Source organism: Tachypleus tridentatus, chromosome 13 (assembly GCF_004210375.1).
Source record: "Tachypleus tridentatus isolate NWPU-2018 chromosome 13, ASM421037v1, whole genome shotgun sequence".
Lineage (NCBI taxonomy): Eukaryota > Metazoa > Arthropoda > Merostomata > Xiphosura > Limulidae > Tachypleus > Tachypleus tridentatus.
The window spans coordinates 49,349,762-49,365,797 of NC_134837.1; the positions used below are offsets into that span (position 1 = coordinate 49,349,762).

Here is a 16,036-nt window from a genome sequence, read left to right on the forward strand (position 1 = left end):
ACAAGAGGGATGCAATGCTTGTAGCACACATAAAGTGTAAGTTTTCATGTAGAGGGCTACACCGAATGAGAACAGCTAATCTTGGGAGTTGAGGTAAGTACTTATTAGGCTTATATTTTCAGTAGAGGAAAATCATAACATTCAATGAGTTGATGATTTTTGTGAGTTGTGACACACGAATTAATTAAACTGAACAACCTTAAATAAATATTAAAGTGATAGTGAGATATAATGATTGCAATTTTTTGATCTCTTAGACAGGTGGAGGAATCAAAAACACTAATTTTGATTAGCTTATTATTCTTGTAACATCAGTTAATTATTGGTTATTTCAATTGATACCAATTAAAGTCAGTAGTAGTCATAAGTAGTCAGTTAATTGATGTTTGGTGATGAGGAGATGACCACATTATTTGGAAAAGAAATGAACAAAAACAAAAATGTGAGATTATTTCAACTTTACATCTTCACATATTCTAAAAACTTAATACTGATGAAGTTGTGTAAATTTCCAAAGTTAAGCACGTAGCAGATCTGCCAGGTGAATGTCTTATCAACAGTAGATACTATTGCAATACTCACAAAAGTTTATATTTTCATTGGTTGTAATGCTTCAGCATATTTTCCATTATTTGAGTTCTTGAAATTGTATTGCATAAGTGACAGTATATTTTTTAATATGCATTACATTGCTTAGTTCAGAAATTATTTTTATTTCAACTTTTTTGCAACTGCTAAAACCATTGCTGTTTGGCATTATTGTTATCAGTGTTACCCAGTATAAATAAATAAATAAAATACAGTATTTAGATGTTAATACAATTAAGATATCCTGCTGAAGCTTAATATCCTATTTTTAAATATATTTTTACTCTTCCCCTTTTTATATTTGCAGGTGTTTTCATTCTTGGTCTGATTCTGTTTTAGACCTATTACAGAAATCAGGATTCATTGTTTTATATAAATTTAATGGTTAATTATATTAAACAATTTCACTATGTTATAAACTTGCAATAAGTCTCAAGCTTATGATGATATTTTGTTTTCCAGAACTTGAAGAATGGGATATGGGAAATAGGTATGCAGTGTAGTGTAATATGTATTTGTTAAACATTTCTAAAATTGTTTATGATGCATATGGATAATTGTAATAAGTGTTTTAACCTTTCACATATTGGACATGTAAGTAAACCTCAAGCGGTTTTCACTAGTGGTTGAAAAAGTTGCACGTGACTTAAATGTTTGGTTTGAAATTATATGTGAAATATCTCAAAAGGAGTGTTCATTTAACCAGTGGTGTGTAGTATGTGTGTGAGTTTTAAAATAAATTTAATAAATCTTTTAATAAAAGTGAAATTAAAAGTTTTGATAGGAAAAAAATAAGTTTGAGTTTTAAATAATGAAAGTTATCTAATTAATTTCTTAGCTTGCAAGTTTAAAATACCCACTTGTATAAGTTTGAGTAAGAACTTTTACCAAATGTGGGTAGTAGGTTAAAGGCTAATATTTGCATTTAATTTACAGTATTAGTGTCTTAGTGTAATTTATTGTAAATTGGTTTAAAAATTATTTTTGATATTATTAAATACATTTGGATTGATGAATAAAAAATGTATAGGGGTGATTTTTTTTTCCTGAAAATAATCTTTACTAGGTATCTTCAGTATCTTTAAATTTGTTCCTTCACTGACATATAGATACATAAAAAACACGTTCTCATTGTTTTAGGAATTCCAGAAATGGGGTCACTGGCTTGGTTTGTCAGAAAAAAATGTATGGAGCCTTTATTGTTTGAAAAGAACTATGCTGAACAATATCCACAATTAACAGTCTGGGCTAAACAGGGAATGCTACTGCCAGATGAGGGAAAAGAGTAAGAATTTTCATTACAGATTGTCTTTACGAACATTGAAGAACATATTAAAGCCTTTCAAGAATCAGTATAGAAATATAGAACAAAAATAAAATTTAATCAATTAATTTTAATCTGTCATGTTTTTTTTTTTTTTTTTATAGTTTCATTCCTGATGGCCGTGCTGATACAAATATAAGAGAAATTGTGAAGCTTGCTGATTCAATAGCATATCATCTAAGTTTAATGTTACAGGTATATAATTATTCTAATTTATTTATAAAGCAACTCTGAAATTATGTTTAAATATGGAAGTATTCACAACAATCTAATGTTACACAAATTATCATCATGTTTAGTATACTAAGCATTCAGTTCTAAGGTAACAAGTTTTTAACTTCTCTTTTGTTTCAAATAAATTAACTGTTTTATTGCATTTTTTATTAACAGTTAAAATTTGATCTGGTAATTCTTGATAATTATACTGTTTATTAACTGTAGTAATTATATATTATACATTTAAATATTTTGCATTATGAATGCAAAAATACTTTTAAATGTCTAAACCTAAAGTTAGGTTAATTATTGTATACTTTAAGCATTTTTCACAGTATTGTTTTCTATGTTATCTTGTTATAATCTGGTTCCATTGTGATAGATTCTCCAAGTGGGGCAATAAGAAGACTTGTAATTACTAGAATATGTTCTTTACTTCTTATATAAAAAATTTGATAAATGTTGCTCAAATATTTTGTATTTTTCTATCCTCTTCCACTTATGTACAAATAATGATTGGATTACTGTTTATATTGTTAAGGACTCATTGAACAATACTTAAATTCTTTGGCAAATAAGTAGAGTTATTGTAGGAATGATTTGACAGTTTGATTTTTTTAGAAGTTTACAAATATGTGTTACTTAATAAATTTTTATGAAAAATTGCTTATGAAGTTGTGAGTGTTATTGTAACAGTTTCTGTTGTATGGTAGTTTCTTACAGTAGGTAGATTCTTTGTTCAATTGTTTGTTAAGAAAAATGTAGTCTAGTGCACTTAACAATAGTATAAGGATTCTATTCCTGCAATGAGAATTTTTTTACAAATACTTGTAAAAACTCCAACTAATTAACAGTAGTCCTAACTTCACCAATATATATCTTAGTAGAAATTTCACTTGTTACTTTTTATGTGTATGTGATACTTCATACATACCTAGTACTTTGTTGTAAACAAACCAAAATTTAGAGCACTGGAGTATCAGTCACCAGTCTCAAAATCTACTCTTTAATAACACATATTTTTATACTTCCAAATAATTTCCTAAACTTTCAAGGAAAGTCCAGATATTTAGAAACATGCTCATCATATGGTATCAACACTCGATTTGGCAAAACAGTAATTCAAATATGAGAGTTAAAAAAATTAAAAAATCTAGATATCCATGTTCCCTTTATAGTTTCTGTTACCTAAAAGTGAATACAACCACAGTAAGACTAATAACAACACATCTGTTACACAGTGATTTGTATTCCACTATGGGAAAATTACTTTTGGAGTTGCTGGTCTACAAGATCAGTAACTGTCTAAAACTTGTGGTCCACATCCATTAAGCTGACTAGTCTGCTTAAATTAACATGTAGAAACAAAATTTTTCTAGTTATTTGTTATTACCCAACAAATAATTTCTTTTTACCACAAATGTTAAACAAATAACAAACATTACTTACACGTTAGTTTTAGAGATAGTAATTCATAAATTAAGTTATGCATTAATTCTGTTCAAAATGTTTCCAGGGAACACTTGATTTTGCAACATCATGTTGTCAATGGCTGAATGTGACTTTAAAATTCATAAATAAAAACATTCTTCACAGTTTAAAGCAAATAAGAATTAAGTAAGCCAAAGTTACAGTTTAGAAAAACTCAGATGCTAAATTATTCTTGAATCTTAAAGCTTTAAGTATGTAAAATAAAAAAATATATTAAAATGAATCTCATCCATTAATTACTTTTATTGTTTAAACAACATGAAGTAATTTTCAGACACATGACAAGAAATTTAGTCTTAAATCATTGATACTGCAAGTATCTTAACTAACTGATTTCAGAATGAAAAGATATTTTTGTTTATAGTTTGGATAATGCCAGTTGTAGTTCGTCTTTACTGTGACTTATTTGGATGGCTATTAAAACCAGCTCGGTTAGAATAGTCCTTAAGAGAGTTTACATGTTTAACTGTAAATAATGAACTATAACCTTGATTTCAAACTTTACGAATAACTTGTAAATAAATAAAAGCCAAGTTTGAGAAATAAAACAAATTCCATTGTAGTAATGTATATTTGTAAAATATTGTATATGTTAGTTATATAGTTTGAAAGAGTAATCATTAGTTTAATGTAAGAAAAAATATGCTCATGGTGTTGTAATGATACAATGTAAAAGTTAAGGTCACCATTATTAATTATAGTTACCTGTAATTTTGATGAAAACAAGCTATCTGCATTGTACATTGCTGCAAAATTCAACCTGCTAATAAATATAGCTAATAAAATATACTGTTATTAAGTTCTTACTTATAAAGAATAGAAAGCATTGTCTTACAAGTTGGGTACTAAGACTGTTAGCAATAGTTTTAGCTGAAATCACAGTGAGATCTTGCAAGGTTTGGCTACCAGTTATAAATATCCTTTTTTTTTTTTTTCTTTGTGAACAAAATTTTTGTGTTAAGGTTACTTTTGAAATCAGCAATAAATTTATTATTAAAATCCCCCTCCTCCCTTGAAAAAATATTATTATATTATAGATGCTGATGTGTTTTGAATGATTAAAAATATAAATATTTAACTGCATTATCATGCAGACTTGAAATTTGGGACACAATAAATTATACTGCAAAAGATATACAAAACAAATATGTCCCATGTACATTATTTTTCTTCTGGGTGTCTGTCTGAAGTTTGTAGGACTACAGAAGGTAAAGAGCTATTAACAAACCAAAATACTGACATTTCAGAAGTTGTTAATATAAATATACTAAGGATATTAACTAAAATTATTACATGGTGATATTTATACTAAATTTTACAATGCACCACAAACTGCATTATATATAGCCATGAAATTAATCATCATATTTTATTCAACATGTGAAGCTTTGGGTATGTTAGCTTATTCTGTTATAATGTATTACATAACTTTGTTTGTACTTTCATTCATAAACAGCTGTACATGTACATTATGAAACACAAAATACTTTGGCCATTCTTTATAACTGTCTTGCAGTAAAATTTCATTACTATAAAATGGTCCATAATATCAAAATAAGGATTTGAAGTAGAAACATTATTAGTTGCTAACAGTGCCTTTTCTAGACCCTATTGAATACATTATTAGATTGGGTGTGGCTTAATTGATTACTGTGCAAAACTATAAATCCTTTTGATCAGAGTAAAGTAGACCAAGAATTGGTAATATGTACAGAAAGATTTTGTTTAATTGTAAATGAAAACAAGAAACAACCCCAAAATAGAGTATGATTTGTGTGTTGGTTTTAGTTTCTCATGCAAAACTGTATTATTGGCACATATAGTTAAGTGAGGCTTAGGAACATATACACATTTGGACACAGTATGCTATTAATACAATACTGTGTGAAGGAATTTGCATATTTTGAATTATTGCAGACAGTACTTGCTTGAAAAATCACACCTATCCATGCAATTGCAAAATGATGGTTTGTCATGTTTTCTGATACTGAACCAGAGGAGAAGCTGTAATCACAAAACAAGATATTCAAATTATCAATGGTATGATATATTCATGTGTGATTTCACATACCCTTAAAAGCAAGAGTTTTCAGTCTAGGATTTTTATGTGTTTTCCTCATTGATTATCTATTATTTGCATACTGTCTAGATTGTTGATAACACAATAAGAATTCTGAATAGTTTTCATCTAAACATCATATATTAGGAACGTAATTACCTCTGTACAAACTTTTATTTACTAGTAGCTCATCATTTACTGAATGTTGTCGTTATCAGAGTCTGTTCATCTTATCTGAGGAATGTGTCTTCATCGAGAAGTTCTTAATTGAGAATAGACGAAAGAGTGAGGGTATTCTTTCTTGTTATAACTTAGAAGAAGCTTTGAGATGTATTGGATGTGATGATTTGTATAGAATAATTTGGTAAGTTTTAAAATTTTAGGCATTTTTACTGTAGAATTTAGTAAGATAAAATCATACAAACTACTTGTTAGTATTTCATAGAATTGAATTTGTATAAGTCATGCATAGCTTTACAGCTTTTTTTGTATCTTCTGTGTAATTATGTAGTATATTCTGTACAATTTTGTGAGCAAAATGTTCTTTATTATTGTTCTAGATCCAGAGATCTGGATGCATTTTGTCTAATTCTATTAACCTTAACAGAAAATTCTTCTCTAACATTTCTGATTGATCTTTATAAAAGAACACAATATCTGTACCACTTAAATATTTCATGTTATGGTTATCTTCCTGGTAAATGTTTTCAAGTAGTGTTTATGTCACACTGTGTCATTTATTGTATGGAATTTTATACCACAGTTCTTTTTAAAAGTTTTATCTATTCTGATTTAGCTTCTTTTCTTTGCCATTTAAATTTTTTTTTTGTTAAACAGTTTTCAGTTTCTGTGTTTACATTCAATTTTTTTATTTTTTTGCATATGTTTTTGTTCCCAAATTCTTAATGAATTTAGTATGAATTCAAAATTAAATGTATTTAATATGAAAGTTCTGTTTCAAGTCAACAGCATTACTGGTATGACTTCCCTGGACCTAGCTTCAACTTTATCATTAGAGGTGGTACAGGCCTTAATTAATAGGAATCTAGATTTATATGTTTGGCCAGTTATCTCTTCTCTTTTTTTCAACTTCATGATGTCTCTTAAGTGAAGAAAATTTGGACAATCTTTTTCTTGTACCTACTTATTTTGGTCAGTCACAATCTGTACCTCTTCAAGAGATTTCACCTTCCTCCTTTTTATCATAGCTTGACAATCAGACATGTGGTATTTTACATGTTCTCCCTGTTGCTTATGGTGCTTCCTCTTCTTTAATGGGTAAAATTTCTTCAAAATTTTTTCTCCCCATTCAACCAACATTAGGGTTCTTGTTCAAAGATTTTTGGACCAACTTCAATCAGGTATGCCCAATCCCCCTCGGTTTTTGGACCGATTTGTTTTGGCATATCATTGGAAATCAAATCCATATTTAGATTCTTAACATTTGGATCCTCTACTCCCCATTTAGGATTTAAAACGTGGAGCAACTGTTCATTTTAATCAAATTCAATTCTTAAGGATTCACTTTTTATGTTATCTGTCTTCTGTTCAGTCATTGTCACAGTCCTTTCATTGCTCCCTCGAACTTTTCTCAGATAAATTAATGTTCTTCCTTTGTTTTATTATTGCTTGTTTATTGGTCACAGACCTTTCCCTTAATATCTAGCTCATGTTCTGTTGGGACTTGTTAGGGAGAGATACATTTTGTGTGTGTGTGGGGGGACACTCCATATCATCTCTACAGGATCTGTTTCAGGTTCCCTTTCTATGCTATACCATAACCATATTTGAGGGTATTTGGTCCCAGTAATTTTGTGGCTAGATTGCATTCTTCCTTATCTTCTCTGGCCAAATGTTTATCTTACCCTCCTTCTTCATCCCATGACCCCCTCAGTGTGGATTCCTGTATGTGATTGAGGGTACCTCCCAGGAAAGGTTCTGTTCTTTAAGTTTACCTCCTTTAGGATCTAAACATCCACTTACATGTTTATCATGCGTGGCAACCCATGAAGGGGAGGAGAGGATCCTGATGGTTGAGGAGTCCGACCCTAACATACCACATTGACCTTGAATTTCTGTAGACGGGCAGCTTTGGGGTGGCTCCTCTTGGATTATTCAGCTGGTCCACTTGGGCTAGAGTCAACCAAGTACCAATGTTGGAAGTTCTCAACAGGTATTGTGGATATTGTATCTGATGCTGATGTTTGGGTATAGTACTCAGGAAATGCTGGTATTGCTGCAGTGTCCTTGTTTGACACTGTAGTGCATCCCCTCGTAGGGCTTCATGGTGGGTGGGGTCAGAGAGCACTGAAATATTTCTTTTTTTCAATGTGGATCCTCCAAATAAAAACCTAAATGCAATAGTGAAAAAGTCTATAGGTAAACGACCTTATCTTGAAGATTCTGAGCAGCAATCTTCAACATCTGTAACATCTGTTTTACCTCATTTTCTTATACTACATTCTCTTTCAAACAAACCTTTAGGCAGATGTCTCCCTTTTACATTCAGAAGGGACCAGAGGGACTTGTTGGCTATCTAACGTCAGTAAAGAAGCTTCGATCTGGTAACATGTTGGTGGAAACACAAACACCTCAACACATTGAACTACTCTTGCGTTTAAAGGCAATTGGAGATATGCCTATTGAGGTTACACCTCATGCAACTTTGAATTCGTCATGAGGAGTTATTGTTTAGAGGGGTTTGAAGAACCTCCCTGCATTAGAGATTCTCATTGGTTTCTCCACCCAAGGAGTTTCTGCATTGAGGCATATTTCAATTTGCAAAGATAGAATTACGATTCTGACCAATGTCCTCATTCTGACATTTACATCACCACCATCAAGGCAGGTTATCTTATTTGAAGGGTACAGCCAAACATTCCAAACCCTCTCTGATGTTTCCAGTGTCGGAGGTTCGATCGCTCAAAGACATCATGTCATGGTGGCAAGGACCATGATGCCTGTGATTATGAAAAGGACCCTCATTGCATCGATTGCAGTGGCTCTCACCTGTCCTACTTTTGTTCTTGCCCTAAATGGTTGGGAGAAAAAGAGGTGCAGTGTTTGAAAACGATTCATAATATTACTTATCCTAAGGCTCCAAAGTTGCTGTCCACCACTTCTTCTCGGACGTATGCTGCTGCACTTCTTTCCACTACTACAATGGGAGTGCAGATGGATCTCTCTGTGTCTCCAAAAGAATCATTCTCAAAACAAATGAAAAGTATTTTGACCTCCATGGTTAAAAAAGTTGATGAATCAACTTCAGCACCCATCTCTGTCCCTTACATCATTCCAACAAATCCCAAGATCCACTTCCTTTGGTTCTGAGTACAGACATTTTCTTGGATACATCTTCTTTTCCTACCCCAAGAGGTTTATCGACCTCCGTGGATCCTGCCGTGGGTCAACTGGGCAGGTCTTTGCTGTTGGAAGAGGATTCCAGCAATTGAGGATGTGAACCTCCCTCAAATAAAGGCAGTGAAGAAAAAAGACGTGGTTGTAAACAGAAGGGTTATCCACCCAATTTGCCTACACGTAAATAAAAATGTCCACCTTGATATAATGGAACTGTCGAGGTTTACGCTCTAATCTGGGTGACATCAAAACATTGATTGCTTTCTACCAGTCACCTTTTGACAGTTTTTTTTGTACAGAAATGACAGGCTGTGTGATGAACAAGTGTTTCCTTGGGTCATGCCATCACTGTTTGTTCTCTCTACCTGTTGCCTGGATAGACCTATGATCAGTCAGACCTTGATGATCTCATTGGACAGTTGCTCTCTTTTTAATCCAGAGGAGACTTTAATGGATATCATCCCCTCTGGGGAAGTGGTGATATTGATGTTAGGGGCTGCTCCAGAGAATGTATGCTCTCTGATCACAACCTTTCTCCTTTGAAGACAGGTTCTTTTACTTATTTTCATGCCCCTAGTCAGTCTTTTACTGCTATTGATCTCTCAGTTTGCTCCCTTTCACTATTCTCCCATTTTTCTTGAAGGAAGGGTTGACAGTAATTTTGAGAGAGACTGGCCATGGTCGATGCCATCTGACCCATGTGCCTCCATGGAAGCTGGATCAAGCAAACTGGCCCTCTTTTACTGCTCTTGCAGAACTTGATCCTGCCATTGTCTATAAGCCACCAATAGATGACTGTGTGGCAGCAGTAACTGACTGTATTATACAAGCAGCTGCTTAATATATTCCTCAAACCTTGACACATTTTTCATGATATCTTCGTCCATGGTGGGATCCTGCCTGCCACATGGCATGGATGGCTCAGAAACATGCCTGGGATACTTTTTGTAGGTGTTCCACACCCTCGCACTGCATCACTTTCACATGCTTGGTGGGTAAGACGTCAAAGCCAGCAGGAATCTTGCATTAGGTTCACAACCAGTATATCTTCCACCACCAGTTTCAAAATCATATGGGACAAGATTTGAAAGGTCAGTGGGCTATATAATTCTGTCCCCCTCTCAATCTTGCTCTCTGATGGTCAGGAAGTAGCTAATACCTGGAGCATCACCAATACTCTAGATGAAAGTTTTTGCTGGGTACCTAGTTCTTCTGCTTCTTCCTCCACCTTCTTAGTCCTCAAGACTTGGGTAAAACAATCACCTCTTTCCTTTTGAGCTGATTGTCTCTATGACTATAATCATCCCTTTACACTGGTGGAACTCAAACTGGTCCTTCATCACTCTGGCAGTATATCGGTTGGATTTGATGATGTACACTATGAAATGCTGCACTATATATCTCCTGCTTCTCTTGCTATTCTTCTGATTGTTTTTAACTGGATCTGGCAGGAGAATATTTTCCTGATGCTTGGCACCAAGCTATTGTCCTATCTTTTTGTAAGCCTGGGAATGATCCCAAGATTCCTTCAAACTACCATCCAATTGATTTGATGAGCTTTCTCTGTAAGATCTTAGAGAGGATGGTTTTGGTTCTTCGAATCAAACAACCTCCTCTCATTCACCCAGTGTGGGTTCCAATGACAGTACTCCACTATGGACCACCTGATTTGACTTGAAACATCAATCAGAGAAGCCTTTCTCAAATGACATCTTGTGTAAATATTCTTTGAGAAGGCTTATGATACAACATGGAGGTATGGCATTTTGTGAGACCTCCATATATATGGGTTATATAGCCATTTGCCCATTTTTATTGAAAATTTTTTAACAGACAGGAGATTCCAAGTTTGTGTGGGTTTGACACTTTCCTATTCCTTTCTGCAGGAACTTGGAATCCTTCAGGGCTGTGTTTTGAGTGTCACACTTTTCAGTATTAAGATTAATGCCATCACTGAACAACTCCCTCTTACTGTTGCAAGCAGGTTCTATGTCAATGACTTTCACATCTCCTGTCAGTCATTATTGAAGTGTACCACAGCAAACGGCTTTAATTTCTCTCTCTCTAAAACCATTTGCATGTACTTTTACTGCCAACAGGGTATTCACCCTAATCCTGAACTTTGTATCAGTGAACTTGTGCTGCCTGTGGTCCCTGAAACAAAGTTCTTGGGGCTTATCTTTGACCTTAAGCTGACCTTTACACTACACATCAAGCAGCTACAGGTCAAATGTACAAGAGCACTGAACATCCTTTGTATCCTTTCTTCCACCACTTGGGGAGCGGATTGATGTTCTCTGCTAAAGATATATCATGCTCTTATTCGATCGAAATTCGACTATGGATCACTGGTCTATGGCTCTGCCAGGACCTCAGCCTGAAATATGCTGGACCTCCTTCATCATCAAGGACTTTGGCTCTGCACTGGAGCATTCCACATTTCCCCTATTCAGATCTTATATATAGAGTCTCATAAACCTCCTCTGCCGTTTGCAACTGTCTTTACTATGTGCTTCGAAACTTCTGGGGTTGTGTTTTCCTTCCTCAGTGGACCATACTTTTTCAGAACAGATGATCTGCCATTGCTTCTTTTGGCTTTTGTATCCAGACACAGTTGGATGAATTGAGTCTGTCCTTGGATAACATTGCTGTATCCACTGGTCAGCCGTATCCCACCATGGCTTCTTACAGTCTCCAAATGTGATCTGTCTAAGTCATCTGAGAAAAGCAGACATTCCCGATTGGAAATATTGTCTGTTATTCGCTGAACATATTTTGAACCATCCTTCCATTCCTATTTATACAGATGGTTTGAAATCAGATAACTGTGTGGGCTCTGCCATGGTTTGTTGTGGTTTGGTGGTTGCGCACAGAACCCCCTCTACAGCTTTTGTGTTCATTGCTGAACTATATGCCATTTCTCTTGCCCTGTATCACATAGAAGCTAAGCAGTACTCAAACTGCACTATTTATACTGACTCGCTTTGTTCTATACTGGCCCTGGAATCACTTCACGTTAGTTCACACTCGGTTCTCGCCGATATTCAAAACCGACTGGCCCATTTCTCTTTAACATCTACTTCTATCCAGTTTTTCTGGATACTGGGCCACTTTGGTATTCATGGGAACAAACTCACAGACACTGCAGCTAAATCTATCTGCTCTGGTACTATCACTGCTGTGCCTGTTCCATACATGGACTATGGTCCTGTATTCAAGTCTCAGCTCCATGCCACTTGGTAGTTGACTTGGAGTGAGCAATGTGAAAACAAGTTTTTCCAAATAAAGCACTATATTGGACTTTGGCTGTCTTGCTTCTGTAAGGATCAGAAAGAGGAAGTTGTTCTAACTAGATTACGCATTGGTCACAGTTTTTTAACTCATCATTTTCTTTTATTTGGAACTGATGCACCAATGTATGGCCTGTGTAACACTCAGGTAACAATAAGCCACATTTTACTTTCTTGCCATCGTTATGACTCTCAACAACTGCACCATTTAAAACATGTTCTGTTCCCAGATGTGTCCACAATGTTAAATAGTGTCATTGGTGATGGTTACACTTTCCACCTTGATATGTTTTTAGTTTTTTAAAGGCCATCAGTATTTTTAATGCCATTTAAGTTTTTTAATTTATACATTAGACATTCTTTAATGAGATTCCCTTTAAGAATCGCAGTCCAACTAGTTTGATTTGAAATTAGAAAATGGCCGTAACGTCAATAACTCGAAACCAGGACTGGAAAGGCCAACTTCAAATGACTAATGCTGCTGTTTGAACTACCTGTTAGTCATCCTGATGAGTTATTATTAAAATTTTGCTACAAGTCTTAAAACTTTTTGAAAATGGCCATAACATCAAATAACTCAGAACCAGGACCGGAAAGGCCAACTTCCTGGAGAGTTATGATAATTACAGTTATGCTACAGAAAGTCCTCTACAACTTATGTTACTCTAGTTTTTCTCTTAATGCTGTAGACTAGATGTAAACATTGGTTTTATGCTATTTGTTGTTGTTGTTTTTTTAAACTTTGTTTCATTTTACCTTAATTTCCTTTTATGAATTTTATTAAAGTTACTTTAATTTTAACTTTTCACCAGATGTTTGGTGCAGATAGCCTAGCTGCTTTGTGCCATAAAACACCAAATCAACCAACCAACCAACCTCCCATGAGTTGCCCATCTTTGTTTCCAATCCTCCTTCTTCTTCATCCAGTCACTTGCCTTCTTTCCAGTACTCCAGACCCTATCCTTATATTCTTGCACAAAGACTGACTGGTGCCAGTATTATAAGTGATGCTATTGAGGTTTCTTCACTAGTGAGGACCAAGTTTTCTGCTGTGTAGCAGTATTTCATAATAGTTCTGTGAGTTCTTTCAGAAGATCTCTGCCATCAGTTCTGACATCCATCTTCCTTTTCCCATTCCCCTATTTCCTCCTCAACCACAAGGGATCCCATCTCCCTTGCACACATTACTGAGGCTTACCTTGAGCTGCTTTGCAAAGAAGCTGTTGAATGGATGTGCCCTATACACCCAGGGTTTTATTCTTGTCTTTTTGTGGCTCCATCTTTCTCTTCAGTGGATGTTTTCCCTGAGATTCTATAGTCTCATTTTAATTGCTCTCAGGTCACTTTGTTATCTCCATTTTACCCATGAGGGTTGTATGTTCCAGTTCAGGTCACTGCCTTTCAAATTAACCTTGGCTCTTTATATGTTTTATAGAGTGGTACAAATTTTTGCTCGAATACCTCACTCAGTGAGGTTTTGCACTCATCATTACATAGGTGACTGGCTTCTGCTCACTTCGTTTTTTTCAAAGCCCAGAGACCACACTCATTTGTTCCTCCAAGAAATAGCATAGTTGTGGGATTTCTGCTGAAGATAGTGACGTCCACTGTTACCCCCACTGAGCACTTTGTTCATTTGTTTGTATTCAATTTCAACCTCACTTAGGCATATCCTTTTCCTCTTCATCTTTGGGATATGGAGCAAGCAGCCCACAAGGCCCTCACTTCGCTTTCTCTCACAGATTAATAGGTTCTCTTTCTTTTGCAGATGTGGGCTTCCTCTGATGCTCTCACTTCCATGATTTAAGCTCATGAGTTTTCTCATTAGATGAAACTCTTTGATCAGTGGAACATCTTCTTTGGCCACTTTTTCTCCTTTCTTTCCCATTGAGGGCCAACCTGGCTTGCTCACTAGACAAGGACCAGACCAAAGCAGACCAGATTTACATTTGTTCATGGATGCATCTTTAAATGTTTGGGGTACTACTTACCTCAATTCTCAAGAGATTTTCAGTCTCTGATCAGTTAAGAAGTCATTTCTTGATATCATCATTCTTGAAATTATGATGGTTTGTTGTACTTTGTCCCACTTCCTCTCCTGTGAGGGAGGGAGATTATACTACACTCCAAAAACTTCACACTGGTCACTGGATCTTTTTGTGGATTGTTTGTTTTGACCCAACAAGATTTTTCCCACAGAATGGTCCATTGATTCACAGGTTTTTTGCTGTGTGTGCTTCACAGCTGGAGATTTCTTGTATAAAATCTTTTGTCACCCACTGGAACAACAAACTTCCTTCCTTTCAATCTTTCATTACACACCACTAGCATTTTGTTAAGACTAAAGGAGTTGTCACATCTGTGCTTACTCTCATATTCAACTTCTCCCTAGAGTTCTTTCCCTTATCCAAACCACTCTGTGTTCAGTCCACCTGATGGCTCCATTTTGGCTGGCACAGCCACTGTTTTTGCCACTACTAATGGGACCACCCTTTATTGTGGGTGTTACCTGATTGAGTATGCTTTGCTTTAAGGCTGCACTATTTACTGGTAGTTCTATAAAGCTTGCTGTAGAAATGGAATGTTCCACAAATTGCTGGTGGCTTGCTTAATCAGTGGTATATATACAGTATTGTGCAAAAGTGTTAGGACAAAGTCAAAAGTTGGATTTCAATCTTCTTTAAAAGAATAATGGAAAGTAAATCACAGGTGAAACATTAAGTTTATTAGTATTCATATTTAGTAAACAGAAACACAGTGTAAGTGCTGGAATTCAGTAAACAGTTAATATTTAGTGTGTGTCTCATTTGCTTTAATAACTGTAGACAGTCTTTTAGGCATTTTTGCAACAAATTTAATCAATTTTTTTGGGGGGAGGGGGTTACTACAAATGTCTTTAATACATTCCCATAAAGTTTATTTGGAAGTAAATTTTGATTTATCAGTTTTTTTTATCTATAAAGTCCCAGATCTGTTTAGTTAGGTTGATATTGGAACCCTGTTGGGATCATTGCATTATTTGAATGACTCCAGTAGCTTCTTTCTTAGCTAAGTAATTTCTGCATAAACTGGATGAGAGTTTGGGGTCATTACCTTTTGGGTAGTAGAATCCTTAACTAGTAATATACAATCTGCTGGGTATACCATGACAGATCAGCATGTGATGGTACTTGTTCTGTTCCATTATTCCATCTAGTTTGCAAATATCTCAAGATGCTCAGTAAAAAAAATGCCCCCAAACCATCATACTGCCTCCTTCATGTTTCATAGTAGGTGCTATGCATTGAGGTACATTTCACATTTTTTCTGTTGGATGTACAACCTACACATTCATAACCATTTTCCAATCATCAGTATTCCAGTTTTGTACCTTTTAGCAAATTTTAGGCTCTTGACAATATTTGGAGATTGAAGTAAAGATTTTGTAACTGTTACACAACCAGATATTCCATTCTAGTTGAGTCTTCTTGACACTGTAAATCTGGACACTTTTCTGTCATTTGGTGCATGGTTATTTACACATGTTTGAGATCAGTGGCAGTTTTTTTGTTGTTTTGTTTTGAAGAATGTATAAATGAAAATACTTAATATTGATATCACTGAGTTTAAGTATTCTGCCTCTTCCTTTCAAATTTTCCTGTCTCAGTTTCACAATCTAGGGTGTACTTTGCAGTGTATGGGGAGCATTTCAATTTGTTGTCCATCCAGTAT

At 34.8% G+C, this 16,036-nt stretch overlaps 1 protein-coding gene across 4 annotated transcripts in view; it reads left to right on the plus strand.

The window, feature by feature from the left end:
• The window catches only part of LOC143240256 (uncharacterized), a 127,408-nt gene that overhangs the window by 22,563 nt on the left and 88,809 nt on the right, over nucleotides 1-16,036 (plus strand). For all 4 annotated transcript variants that reach the window (XM_076482408.1, XM_076482407.1, XM_076482410.1 and 1 more), the window contains 4 exons: nucleotides 1,051-1,078; nucleotides 1,729-1,873; nucleotides 2,017-2,107; nucleotides 5,897-6,042. The gene's annotated coding sequence lies outside the window, so the exon portion shown is untranslated. The remainder of the gene's footprint in view (nucleotides 1-1,050; nucleotides 1,079-1,728; nucleotides 1,874-2,016; nucleotides 2,108-5,896; nucleotides 6,043-16,036) is intronic.